The following is a 15,188-nucleotide window of genomic DNA, read 5'->3' on the forward strand; positions in this document are numbered from 1 at the left end:
CCATATAGTTGACTTGTTCTTCTTCAGTTGTAGGATTGAAGGATTGGTATTCCATATGTACACCTCCATCACTTGAGTCACACCTCATTACTGGATGTACCTGCATAGAACCAAGTAAGCCGTCAATCTTTTTATTGAGAAGTTCTACCTGATTAGAGAGCATGGTGACTGAATCGATGTTATAAATGCCGGCTGTTTTTGTTGGCTTAGTCCTCATAACTTGCCACTGATAGTTATTTAGTGACATCTCCTCTATAAATTCATAGGTATCTTCTAGTGTTTTATTGTTGATGGTTCCACCAGCAGCTGCGTCAACCATTTGCCGAGTCGAGGGATTCAGGCCATTGTGGAATGTTTTTACTTGAAGCCAAAGTGGTAACCCATGGTGAGGGCACCTTCTTAGTAAGTCCTTGTATCTCTCCCATGCATCATAAAGTGTTTCTAAATCCATTTGCACAAAGCTGTTTTAGTCAGAGGAAAATATTTTAGTAAAATTTCTCAGTCATTTGTTCCCAAGTAGTGATAGACCCTCGTGGTAACGAGTTCAACCACTGTTTAGCTTTGTTTTTTAGTGAAAAGGGAAATAACCGAAAACGAATGGCAACATCAGAAACACCATTAATTTTGAATGTATCACAAAATTCCAGGAAATTTGCTAATTGAGCGTTGGAATCTTCATCCTGCAAACCATCAAACTGAACAAACTATTGTATCATCTGAATAGTGTTAGGTTTTAATTCAAAAGTATTTGCAGCTACAGCAGGTCTAACTATGCTAGATTCGGTTCCTGTTAAAGAAGGTTTAGCATAATCATACATAGTACGTGGAGTAGGATTTTGATTAGCAGCAATTGCAGGAGGTAGCTGATTGCCTTGGTTTTTAGTCATCTCGTCGATTGGGGCTTGAGTATCGTCTTCTCGCTCGTTCTCCGTGTATCGTAAGCTACGCCTTATTTCTCTTTGATTTTTGCAAATTGTACAATCGATTTCTTCATCAAAAAGTAATGGTCCCGACGGGTTTCTTCTAGTCATAAACTATAAAAACCTGCCAAGAGAAAGAAAAAGTAAATTAATAAATAATAAAATAAAATAAATTTGCAAGAAAAATAAATAGCTAAAGTAATAAAAACTTAGCGTTCCTAATATTTTAGTTCCCCAGCAACGGCGCAAAAAACTTGATCGCGTGATTCATAACAAGTAATAAATATTTATAATGAAGATCAAACCTAGACTAACTATTATCACAACGAAAAGGCAAGCGCACCTATCGAACAATAGTATAGTAATGGCAAGATCGGGATATCGTACCCAAGGGAACCAAAAGTACTAGTAATAACTATCTTTTTATTATCTAGCCTAAGAATAAAAGGGTTTGTTTTAATTAACTAATTATTTAAACTAAGAACGCACAGAGAAAAGAATTGGGGAATTGCTTTTGGGAAAATCAATGATTTGAGACAATACCTAAGGAAAAATCCACCTAGACTTTACTTGTTATTCTGGCTCCGAATCGGACGATTTATTCATTCAAGTTGTTCCGTAGAGATCCCTAAGTTATGTTATTATCCCTATTCAAGACTAATAACGTCTAATCCCTAGATTGAATAATCGAGACTTTTCTCTAATTAAAACTCTAGGGTTGCATTAACTCGATCTATGGATCCCCTTATTAGGTTTCACCCTAATTCGGCAAAATCTTGTCACCCTATTTCTAAGCGCACAATTAACTCTGCTTAATTATGGCAAATGTACTCTTAGACAAGGTCTATTCCTCCTCTGAATAAGAGCGTGTCTTGAATCAGTATCCTGGGATATCAAAACAAGAATCAAGAAAACATAATTAAGAACAAGTTAAATATTTATCATACGATTCAGAAAATAATAACAAGATTCATCTTAGGTTTTATTCCCCTTAGGTATCTAAGAGGTTTAGTTCATAATAAAATAAGAGTACATCTCAAAAGTATAAACATAACAAAACATGAAGAAAACTCTAAAAGCCCTGAAGGAATTCTGAGAGAGATCTTCAGTCTTGCAGTAGCTCCGGCTTTTTGGGATGGATCGTCTGGCTTTCTTCAAGTAATTCCTTGCGTGTGGTTCTGTATTCCAAAAAAGTTCTGGAAGAGGCCCCCCTCATTAGGTCACTCTTAGGGTGTTTATATAGGCTTTAGATTGTCTTTCTTCCTCCCTAAGTATCCTTTTCCGTGTAAAATACAACTCTTTGAAAAAGGGACACGCCCGTGTTCCACGGCCATGTAACGTGATTGCCAGGTCGTGTTCGATCCGTTAAATTGCACACGGCCTTATGGGTCAATGGCCAGGACGTGTGAATCGTGAGAGCCTTGGTCGACACCCTCGAAGGACACGGGCGTGCAAGCAACCTGTGTGGAAAGTCTTAGGCTATGTGGTCTTCTCGATTTGGTCCCTTTTGTCCCTTTTTAGCTCATTTTTGGCTCCTTTTGACTCTTGGTGCTCTCCTGAGTACAAAACATGGAATAAGCGGATTAAGAGCACCAAAATCCACAAATCTAGTAGTAAACATCCATAAATATGCTAAGTATTTGGGGTATAGATATGTATAATTTGGCTTTTATCACCAATCTTTTCTTTTTCTCATATCCGATAAATCACATATTGTGCGAATAAAACATACTATGTCATAACTTAACTTTGGCCTGAAAGCCAATTACACAATTGCCAACTGAATTTACCATGAACTCACAATATCATGAAATCAATGCTTATAAACTTATGTACATACCTGTACAAATTCGTAACATAGTCACATACTTTGTCATCTTTGACATACTCTTCGGATTACTCGTTGAACACTTGGAATACTATCGGATACACGGAAGGTCTTGCACATAAGTGCCACATATGTAGCCAATGCTACCTCATATCTTATAACACATAAGGCTTGCAAACGAGCTAATCACGAGCCTACTCACACAAGCTGTTAGTCAAGACATAACTACACAGGCTGCTCACACAAGCTATCAAGTATCCGCATCACATGCCGGACTATCCAGCCACCGGTAGGACGTACATGACTAGCACCTAGATTCACATAGATCACATAACACATGGTATCCTAGTGACAAGTCACTTGTATCCTAATCTATTCTTAAGGTTCAAACGAGATTTCTCACCGTACTGAATCTCTATCGGTCATTTCCATAGTACCGTACTCAACAATATCCACATTTCATTTCAATAATATGGCATTTATCACAAATATAACAATTAAGCATTAATAAATATATAGTTTAATGTTTATTAAACATACGAATGTACCTAGATATAAAAATGGCGAAAAAGACCTAATCGTCAAATATTCGTTTTTTTCCCTCGTTCTAGTTCTTAACCTTGTTTTTCTTGATCTATAATATCACATTTAACTTAATTAATCATTATACTATTCAAATCAGCCAAAAATCACATTATGGCAAAAATTAAATGTTTACCCCTAAAGTTTCACATTTTTACATTTTAGTCTCTAGGCTCGTAAAATGAAATGTACTCAATTTCATCAATACCCATGCCTAGCCAAACCTTATACATGCTTATAGAAGCCCACATTTTCCTTTTATTCACACATTTACACATATTTTCATAACTTTTACAATCAAGTCCTTTTTGACATTTTTACCTAAAATCACTTAGCAAAAGTCATTTATCTAACATCTAACATGCATTTTCTACCATTAAACATCAAAATACACAAATATCCATCATGGTTAAAAATTTGAACTTTGATTATATCTATAATTAGTGGTAGAAATAGATAGATTAGGTTACGAGGATATCAAAAACATAAAAATCATTAAAAACGGAGCTAGAACGGACTTACAATCGAGTTTGGAAGCTTTAAAAACCCTAGCCATGGTTTTTTCATGGTAATTTTGGCCATAGCTTGAAGATGGGCAAAAATTGGCTTTTAATTTGGCTTTTAATTCATTTAATAACCAACTTACTAAAATGCCCTTCACTTAAAACTTTAAAATTTTATCTCACCATATCCATTTTTGTCCATACAAATTATAATGGTCTAATTACCATCTAAGGACCTCCAATTTAAAATTTCATAACAATTGGACACCTCTAGCATGTAGAACTTAACTTTTGCACTTTTTACAATTTAGTCCTTTTGACCAAATTGAGTGCCCAATCGTCAAAATTTTTTAACGAAATTTTCACAAAATTATTTCGTAAAATTTTAGACCATAAAAATATAATAAAAATGAATTTTTTTATGTCGGATTTGTGGTCCTGAAACCATTGTGCCAACTAGACCCAAAATCAAGCTATTACAACTCTCCCCCTACAGGGATTTTCGTCCCCAAAAATCTTACTAGAAAAGAGTTTAGGGTAACATTCTTGTAGTTTCCTCTACCTCATCAAAGAGTCCTCTTCGAGGGCAATACTTCCAGAAGTACTCTATTATTGATCTGATATCCAATATCTTAAATTTTCAAATTTGTATACTACTTATGTTAGTCTGAAGTTGCTTTCAACTTTCATGAATCACTTTACCCTTTTTCCTCAGAATCAAAAATCAATTCCGCCTTGTATATCTCTTTCCAATCACCATTGAACTCTGAAACACAGTGTTGGAGCATATCGTCAAAGATCTGAATTACTCTCTGATTAAGCAAACGAGCTACTACTGAGTCTCGTACAACATTTTCTACATAAGCTCTGGATAATTCATTGTGCGAATTCTATCTCGGAGTAATAATAACAGAAATCAGAATCAAAAGTCGTCTCACACTGTGCTTGTTTAAGTTACCACTCACTATCACATTTCTGAGGTTCTCCACCTTGCAAAGAAAACATCGCCTTATCTTTTTAATTTAGCTAAATTCAGACTTCCATCAACTAAGATTAATCATGTAACCAATACTCAAAAAATGAAAGAAGACTTCTCATTCAAGCATTTGCAACTACATCTAATTCCCCAAAGGTTGATTGTTAACTATTCATAATCTTTCAATAGTTCAAACCATCAACATTGTCTAAATTTCAGATTTTTCTATAACATTAGATACTTTATACTCTTGAAATAAAAAAAAACATATGACATTTTTCGTCGAACAAACAGTGCCATCAATTTCTCAACACAGACATACTGGCAGCCGACTCTAAGTCACTCGTCGAACAATTCTTTTAATGAGACTTTAACCGTCTGAAAGCATAAACTGTCACTTTACATTCTTGTATTAAACACATTCCAATCCGTTCGATAGTGCATCACTAAAAAATCACGAATTCTTTACTTAATTCAAACAAAACCCCGAACCAGCGTTTCAGTTAATAATACCTTCAACTGTTTTCAACTTTGCTAACATGCAACAAACCATTCAAACTTTCACGAATGTGATAACTTTATCAATCGAAACAACTTTAACTCATAACACATCATTCGATTAAAACAAATCTAATATATATATCTCTGTATCATACTTTCTAGAATATGAATTCTTCCTTCAAACTGTCCATCTATTCACCTAGGAATATACAAGATTTTATTTCCTTACCTGAGGATAAACTTACATGCATATAACTCAAATTACCTTTCATCTGACCAGCTCACTCAGATAAAAACAACTGAGTTGATCTCAACTATCAAATAATAACATATCAAAATACTCCTTTCTTCATGTTGTTAAACAACTCAAACATACAATCTTTTATAATTCCCCTAACATGCTAATCAAAGATCTTTACAACTGTATTAGCTTAAGGAAACAAAATATCCTGATTGAACTCATTGACCTTAATCAAACTTACCTGAGAAAGGAAAACCGTCATACAATTTGAGCTTGAACTTCCACTATCTATACCCTTGCCGATGTCAATTCCTTTCATGAAAATTAGAGAAATCCTGATACTAAAATCACCACGTTCATATGATCGAACCAGAAATACACCCATAATAGACATAGTTATCATAAGCCAAAGAACATACTTTAAAGTTGAGCCATGATTGTTAATTTACGAAATAAGGATGATAAGAAAATCGAGATAAAGAAATCCAAGATGCGATACCATACTAGAAGTCCCAGAACATAACTCATATGAAAATAATAAAGATCCTGATGATTTCTCAGAGAAAACTAGAAGAAAGCAATGCTTACGCGCTCTGGAATCAATTGTAATAGAGATAATATATTTTCCAAATATATATAAATCAAAACAACATCTAAAAGAAACATAAGAATAGTCTCACATAGATTTTCACCATCAACTTTTATTCCAAACATAATAGAATAGAATCCCAATGAAAGAGATAAGATATACTGATCATCAACCAACAAGAGCAACAATGCTTTCATCCAACATTATAATCAGCTAGCATTCTCTTATGATAAGAATTTTATCAAAAAACAAACAATCACTTATATCTCTGAGGATAAGTGAATATATGAAATACTCAGAAGAGATAGTCAATTACAACTATTACACTCAAAAACCTTTACGATTCAAATATCATTTCTCTGACAAACTCTATCATCACTAATCCCATATTATTCCATTCACTAATGAAAATAAATCCGAAAGAAATTCCAACAAATACATACTTTAGACATCATACTTGAATGAGTCGATGAGCCGAGATTAACTTCTCTTTAACCGTGACATTGCGAAATCTGAATTATCTTAAAATTTACCTGGCATCTTTTCCATAACTATATTCACTTGCCAAACTATTCTCAACTCTGTCCATATTATTAGTTATTTCTCTACTGAACACTTTAGTCTCTCACTTATGAGCTCACTCAACATAAATCTCATGAAATTTCATCATAAAATACCACATTGATAAAGGGGTGAGGTCGTAAAGACTCTAACTCGACTCTCATATATACACACATGTGACATAACATTCATCATCATCACAATATCATCACAATTATTTAAGTCACTTCAGGCAATTTGACATACATATTTATGTTACACTAACTTTTCAATTACCTTATTCAAACAAGTGCACTTATACATACATTCCATAAATTTTGAGTAAGTTTACTTATTGCATTCACTTAATCAAACAAGTTAGACATTAACATCATATGAATGCCAAACAAACATGGATGAGTTTATCATAATATGAACTTTCATTTCGTTTCATAAAATCACCATAATCCATCAAAACACAACGTTCAACTGGAACAATGACATTTTACCCATATTTCTCGACTTATGGTTATTCCATTTTGTACATCATCACATACATATCATGGACTCTTATTCATACCTTTCCCAGTTTCGACTCATCATAAACACATTTTCAAATATCTTAGTATCACTTTCAGCGTTTTCGAAAGTAACTCAGTTGAAAAGCATATATGTCTCAACAAAACAATTTCATCAGAGTCGGGAGATATCACACTATCACAGATTATATATGGCATGTATAGCTAGACTCCCACACATGCTAGGTTAGTCCGAGAATCGACTAAACCATAGCTTTGATACCACTAAATGTAACACCCCTTACTCGTATCCAACGCCGGAATAAGGTATGAGGCATTACCGGACTTAAACACAAGCAAACATACAAAACAAAGATGTAAATTTCCATCCAGATTCAAAATTTTCACACACATTCATATTGTCCCTATTACGAGCGTACGAGGCCCAAAACATACATTGGGAGTGGTTTGGCACTAAACCGAGAAGTTTAGAAAACTTTACAACCCTTAGAAAATTTTTCATGTTTTAATAGCCACACGCCCGTGTGACATGGGACACGCTCGTGTGAGTAGGCCGTGTGGTCACACACGTCCGTGTCCCTAACTTGTGTGCTCGATACTGAGCATTCTGTTTGCTACAATTTAGGTACAGGGGACACACGGCCGGATCACACGCCCATGGGGTTGACTGTTGTCACACATGGCTTAGACACACACCCGTGTGTCTACCCGTGTGGACAATAATAAGGCTATTTACCAAGCCGTTTGCCACCTTTATTCACACATGCACTTGCCCCAATTCCAAGGCACAAAACAATACATACTTATGCAACCAAAGCATCCACATTCATGGTTAAAACATATCAACTTTATATCTTTGTCTAACATACTCACTACATTTATTAAGCATTAAATCAAACATACAAATTTCACATTCATTAGGCTTCATTTAACTACTTTCTAGTTACCGAATTATACTCAAATTCTTCATCTCATCAATAGGTCACATTTCCAAAAATTACACAATCCTGCTGTAACACCCCTAACCCGTATTTGTTGCCGAACTAGGGCTAAAGGCATTACCAGACAAAATCGAAACATTAACATTCATTTCATAAGCATCGAAGCATTAAAGATCAATCATCAATATAGAGTTCCTTATATAGGTCATCGAGACCTTAAACATGTATTAGAAAGGGGTCAAGACTAAACTGAACACATACAAAATTTCTCCAAAATTTAAACATTTTTCAAACAAGTACAGGTCACACGACCATGTGAACAGCCGTGTGCCTCACACGGCTTTAGACATGCCCGTGTGTCTAGACCGTATCAAAAGAGGGCATACATACCGACTTGTTCACATGGCCACAAGACATGCCCATGTGCTTTGACCGTGGTCGAATCTGACTTGGGCCACATGGCTAGCCACACGCCCGTGTGCCTTGGCCGTGCTCAAGCTTGACTTAGAATTGTAGGGTACCCCAGGGGACACACGGCCATGCAACAGAGCCATGTGTCACACACGGCTGAGACACACACCCATGTCCCTGCCCGTGTGGACAAAAATAAGCCATTTGAATAGCCAACTTGCCACCCCAAATGGGTCAAACCTATAAGTACCAAACCAAGCATATTTACAAAACAATTTCAGCCAATTTCTATACAAAACCTTACAATATTCATGACATAACATTATCAACCATTTACCTGCTTGTAAACTCAACTCAATTGTGCCAAAACGTAAGACCAAATCATATCAAAACATATGGTCTCATAATCTTTAAACTCATGACCAAATCTCATACCAAAACTTACCAAACTTACCATTTCCCTTAGCCATTCATGAACACATCAAATAGATCATTTTGCATCACATTTCATATACCAAAATCAAAACATAAACACAACCATATCAAACCATATCACATGGCTAAATATAAACATTACAAAACCTATCCAAAGTACTTCTAGCCTATACATGTCATACTTTACTAGATACATGTTCAAAAGGTACCAAAATGAGATTCGATAGTATGGTGACGATCCTCGATGATCCCCGAGCTTACAGTAACTTCGATATCTATAAGAAACAATGCAAACATACAGAGTAAGCTTTCAAAAGCTTAGTAAGCTAGTACCAAAAATCATCAACAGTTTATAAAATGTAAAACAACACCAGGGTACTTATTAATTCTCAATTCATCTATCAATTCTATACCAACACCATTCATGTATTTATACTATTTCAATGAACTTCATATGCATAACATCATCTATCACATAGGTATCATACATATCTGAACCTTCCCGTATTTATTCATTTTCATTCTCATCTCTCGTTCAGATATTTTAAGACTTTCCGGAGATTATTCATGCTTTAACATCCGCACACTTAGTGTTTTAAGGGTTAGCGGAAGCTAGAACAATTCCGCACACTTAGCGCCATTTCAATTAACTGAAGCTATCTTGGTATCGCACACTTAGTGCCTTAGATACCCAAAACTATTTTGAATCGCACACTTAGTGCCAAATACCATTGATTTATCATTGTATTCAACAATAAATTATATATACAATCTATGTATAATCCAAGCATCAAAAATATATTTGTAACATCATGCTTTACGTATGAACTTACCTCGTACTCAGAATTGTCGACTCAGACTGTTTACTCTGACTTCCCTCGGTCTAAGTTCAAATTCCTCTTTTCTTGATCTATACTTACTCAAAATTAATCCTTTTATTCACTAAATCATTCAAACCAATCCATATACACACAATTAGGGCATTTTACAAACTAACCATCACATTTTCACATTTCGACACTTTAGTCCCTGAATAACAAAATCATAAAATACACATAATTTTCTTGTACATAAGCTTAGCCAAATTCTCCTGGTACTCATACTAGCCCACACATTTCATTTATTTCACATTTTAGTCCCTCAATTTCTCATTTTTACAATTTAGTCCATTTTACTCAAAATCATCAAAAATCCAAAGACAAAACATGTAAACCCAATATCAAACTTTCATTTATCAACAACTAACTTTACAAAGCTCATAATTTCATCAATGGCACATTTCAAAATCATCATGAAAATTAGAAATTAAGGTATGGGTTTGATAGTATACGAAGCAATGATTACAAAAACCTAGAAATTATCAAAAACCGATCAAAACACATACCTTAATTAATGAAAATCAAGGTCGAACCCTAGCTTGTATTTCTTTTCTTTTTCTTTTGATGATTTCGGCAACATAAGCATGAAATGAGCTTATTTTAAGCTTTTGTTTTATTTTAATTAACATATAATCTAAATGATAATTTTTCCTTTTTATTAAACCATTGTAAATGCACATATATTAAGGCTATAAATGTCCATTATACATGTAACTGGCATCATAAAAACATAAGTACCTCTCAATTATAAAGCCAAGTCAAATAGACACTTTTAACATCTAGCACACAGCTTTTACATTTTATGCGATTAGGTCCTTTTTATAAAATTAAGCACACAAACATTCAAATTTTCATACGAGACTTTCACACATGCTAATTCACACATCATAAACACAGGAAATAATATTTAAACATTTCTCTGATGTGAATTTGAGGTCCCGAAACCACTATTCCGACTTGGGTCTAAATCGGACTGTTACAATTCTCCCCATCAAGGATTTTCATCCCCAAAAATCTTACCGTTAAACAGATTCGGATATTGCTGTCTCACAGCATCTTCAGGCTTCCATGTGGCCTCTTCAATACCGTGTCAATGCCATATCACTTTTACTAACAAAATTTTCTTATTTCGCAGTTCTTTAACCTCACGAGCTAAGATACGAATCAGCTTTTCTTCGTAAGTCATATCAGACTGAATTTTAATCTCAGATGGGGAAATTATATGTGACGGGTCAGATCTGTATTGTCGAAGCATCGATAAATGAAACACATGATGAATCTTTTCTAACTCTGGTGGCAACAACAATCTATATGCTATCGGCCCAATACAGTCGATAATCTTATATGGCCCAATGAACCTCAGACACAATTTTCCTTTTCTACCAAACTGAAGCACTTTCTTCCACAGAGACACTTTCAAAAACACTTTATCGTAGATCTCAAACTCAATGTCTTTTCTATTCAAATCTGCACATGATTTCTGACGATCAGAAGCTATTTTTTCAGACTACCTCGGATCACTTTCACTATCTGTTCAATTTCTTTTATCAAATCAACCTCTTGAATTTTATTTTTGTTGGTCTTCATCCAATACAAAGGTGTACGGCATTTTCGACAGTATAAATCTTTGTAAGGTGCAATTATAATGCTCGACTGAAAACTATTATTATAAGCACATTCGATCAAAGGTAGATATTGTTCCTACATACCTTCAAACTCAAGAATGCAACATCTCAACATATCTTTGAGTATCTAAATAATCCGCTCGGATTGATCGTCCGTTTGCAGATGAAAAGCGGTACTAAAGTGTAATTTAGTACCCAGAGCATATTGCAATTTCTTCCACAATCGCGATGTAAATCTCGGATCTTTTTCTGACACTATAGACAATGGCACACCATGCAATCTCACGATATCAAAAAATGTATAACTCAACTAATTTATCAAGCGAGTAATCAGATCGAACTGGAATAAAATGAGTAGATTTCATCAATCAATCAACTACAACTCAGATTGCATCTTTCTTTCTCGGAGAAAGGGGCAAACCCGAAACAAAGTCCATTGTCACTCGATCCTATTTCCAGTCCAGAACCATAATCGGTTGTAACAAACCAAATGGCACCTGATGTTCAGCTTTAACTTGCTGACAAATCAAACATTTCGAAACAAAGTCAGAAATATCTCTTTTCATTCCAGACCACCAGTAATGCTGTTTCAAATCGTTATACATTTTCATACTTCCCGGATGCACAGATAACCGACTATTATGAGCTTCACTCAAAATCATCTGAATTAACTCTAGATTTCTCCGAACACAAATTCAATCTCGAAATCTCAGATAATTATCTTTATCAACTCTGAATTCTGAATCAGACTCTGAATCACACTGAGCTCTTTTGGCTAAAATCTCGTTGTCAATCTTCTGAGCTTCGATAATCCGCTGTAAGAACAAAGGTCTTGCTTTCAATTCAGTTAAAACTAAACCATCATCGGATAGAACCAAATGAGCTTTCATCGCATGCAAAGCAAACAACGATTTTTGAGTCAAGGCATCAGCAACAACATTTGCTTTTCCCGGATGATAATCAATCACAAGTTCATAGTCTTTTAGTAGTTCTAACCATCTTCTTTGTCACAGATTCAGATCTTTCTGAGTCATCAAATACTTCAAACTCTTATGATCAGAATATACATGACATTTCTCACCGAACAGGTAGTGACGCCAAATCTTTAGAGCAAACACAATCATGGCTAACTCAAGATCGTGTGTCAGATAGTTCTTTTCGTGCGGCTTAAACTGTCTCGAAGCATAAGCAATGACTTTGCCCTCTTGCATTAAAACACATCCCAGACTGATCAACGAAGCATCACAAATTCTTTACCCGATCCGGGTTGTACCAATACCAGAGCTTCAGTCAACAAAGTTTTCAACTGATCGAAGCTGTTCTGACACTTTTCAGACCACACAAATTTCACATCTTTCTGAAGCAGTTTTGTCAACGGAGTCGCAATCATCGAAAAACCTTTTACAAATCTTCTATAATAACCAGCAAGTCCCAGAAAATTACGAACTTCAAAGACATTCCTCAAAGGTTTCCAATCCAAAATAGCTGAAATTTTGCTCGGATCAACTCGGATACCAGAGTCTGATACAATATGACCCAGAAAACCAACTTCTCACAACCAGAATTCACATTTACTGAACTTCGCATACAACTGTTTATCTTACAGAATCTGTAGCACTAATCTCAAATGCTCGGCATGTTCGGATTCATCACGTGAATAAATCAATATGTCATCAATGAATACAACAAAAAAATTGATCTAGATACGGTCTAAAAATTCTATTCATCAAATCCATAAAAATAATAGGTGCTTTAGTCAATCCGAAAGGCATAACTAAAAATTCATAGTGGCCGTACCTCGTTCTGAAAGAAGTTTTCAAAATGTCTGAGTCTTTCGCTCGTAACTGATAATAGCTTGATCTAAAATCTATTTTTGAAAACACAGCAGCTCCTTTCAACTGATCAAACAAATCATCAATTCGAGGCAGAGGATACTTATTCTTGATAGTCACTTTGTTCAACTGACGATAATCTATACACATTCTCATCGTTTCGTCTTTCTTTTTCACAAATAGAACTGGAGCACCTCAAGGTGAAAAACTCGGTCTAGCAAATCCTCTATTGGTTAATTCTTACAACTGTAACTTTAATTCTTTCAGCTCAATCGGAGCCATTCTATACGGAGCTATCAAAATCAGAGTAGTACCAGGTACCAATTCAATGCCAAATTCAACTTATCTAATCGGAGGTAATCCCGGAAGTTCTTCAGGAAATACATCAGGGAACTCACATACAATAGGCACTGATTCAACTTTCTTTTCTGACACTTTCAAATCAATCACATAAGCAAAGTAGGCTTCACAACCCTTTCTCACAATACTCAAAGCTTTCATTGAAGATATCACAGCAGGCAATCTATTCAAATCACTAGATTCAATTCTGACTAGTTCATCATTTTTGCATCTCAAATCAATAGTTTTCCATTTCCTGTAACACCCCGAACCCGAGACCGTCGCCGGAGTCGAACACGAGGTGTCAACAGACTTCAAACCACTTATTGAGAAGTTCCAGACAAGCTGCCAATCTGTGTGCTAGTCGCTTCAAAAATCATAACTTGAGTTTTACAACTCAAAAATCATCTTTGTAATTTTTTTCTGAAACTAGACTCATATTTCCATCTACATATTTTTTTCTAGAATTTTTGGTCAAGCCAATTAGTACAGTTTATTAGTTAAACTCTCCCATGTTACAGGGGCCGACTACACTGACCTTCATGCGTTACAACTCGAATAACTTCCTGTGCAGGACTTCAATACTGGTGCCGTTTGTTTCTATAGAAACTAGACTCAAGGAGGAATTTATACATATATGGTATGACTCCTAATTATTTCTGGTTAATTTATAATGAATTTTCAAAGTCGGAACAGGGAATCCAGAAACCGTTCTGGCCCTGTTTCACTAAAACCCAAATATCTCTTAACATACAACTCATATAACCGTTTCGTTTCCTCCATATGAAAATAGATTCATCAAGGTTCATTTACATAATTTATTCACTATTTAATTCCATTCCTACTATTTTTAGTGATTTTTCACATCCACGTCACTGTTGCTGCCAGCATCATTTTCTAGGGTAGACTTTCTCTAACACATAGTTTCTATGATTCAACCACCCCTTTTTCATATATGGTCCAAAATATAAGCATGATGACCCATTCTAATGGCTGGTCATTGCCAAACACTTCCATGCCTCTTAATGAGCATATACATACCAAAAGATTATAACATTATGCTCAAAACATTTAAAAGCCATTTTCGCATGGCTATTCAAAATTTTACATACCAAGTTCAAACAAAACATAATAGCCTATACATGCCGAAATGTTTTCTTAAACCATCTAAGAAGAAGATACCAAAAAGTCGCTAGGCGGTGTGATGACTTCGATGACAGTCCCGAGCACGCAAAATGGATCAAGAACCTAAATAAAGAACAAATAAGCACACCAAATGAGTACATAACTCGATGAAGTCGTAAGCACTACTCTACCATCAACAATAACAATCATAAGTGAATAATCAAATAATACAAAATAGATGTTTCCAGCCATAACAAACTATACTGCAATTTCTAAAATTTTGGTTCAATCTCATGCCAAATCCTTCAACCAAATCAAACACCAAGTCAGCCCAATCGATTTGGATCCGTTTCCTCAAGTTGGAACAACAATGCACTAGATAA

General features: G+C 35.1%; 1 non-coding gene across 1 annotated transcript; it reads left to right on the forward strand.

Annotated features, from left to right (window-relative positions):
* The first annotated feature begins 377 nt into the window (after positions 1-377).
* LOC128285868 (small nucleolar RNA R71) lies at positions 378-479 on the forward strand. Its single transcript, XR_008276415.1, has one exon. It is a non-coding gene; the product is annotated as a small nucleolar RNA R71 (small nucleolar RNA).
* Positions 480-15,188: the final 14,709 nt, after the last annotated feature.

Source organism: Gossypium arboreum, chromosome 12 (assembly GCF_025698485.1).
Source record: "Gossypium arboreum isolate Shixiya-1 chromosome 12, ASM2569848v2, whole genome shotgun sequence".
In the NCBI taxonomy this organism is placed as follows: domain Eukaryota; kingdom Viridiplantae; phylum Streptophyta; class Magnoliopsida; order Malvales; family Malvaceae; genus Gossypium; species Gossypium arboreum.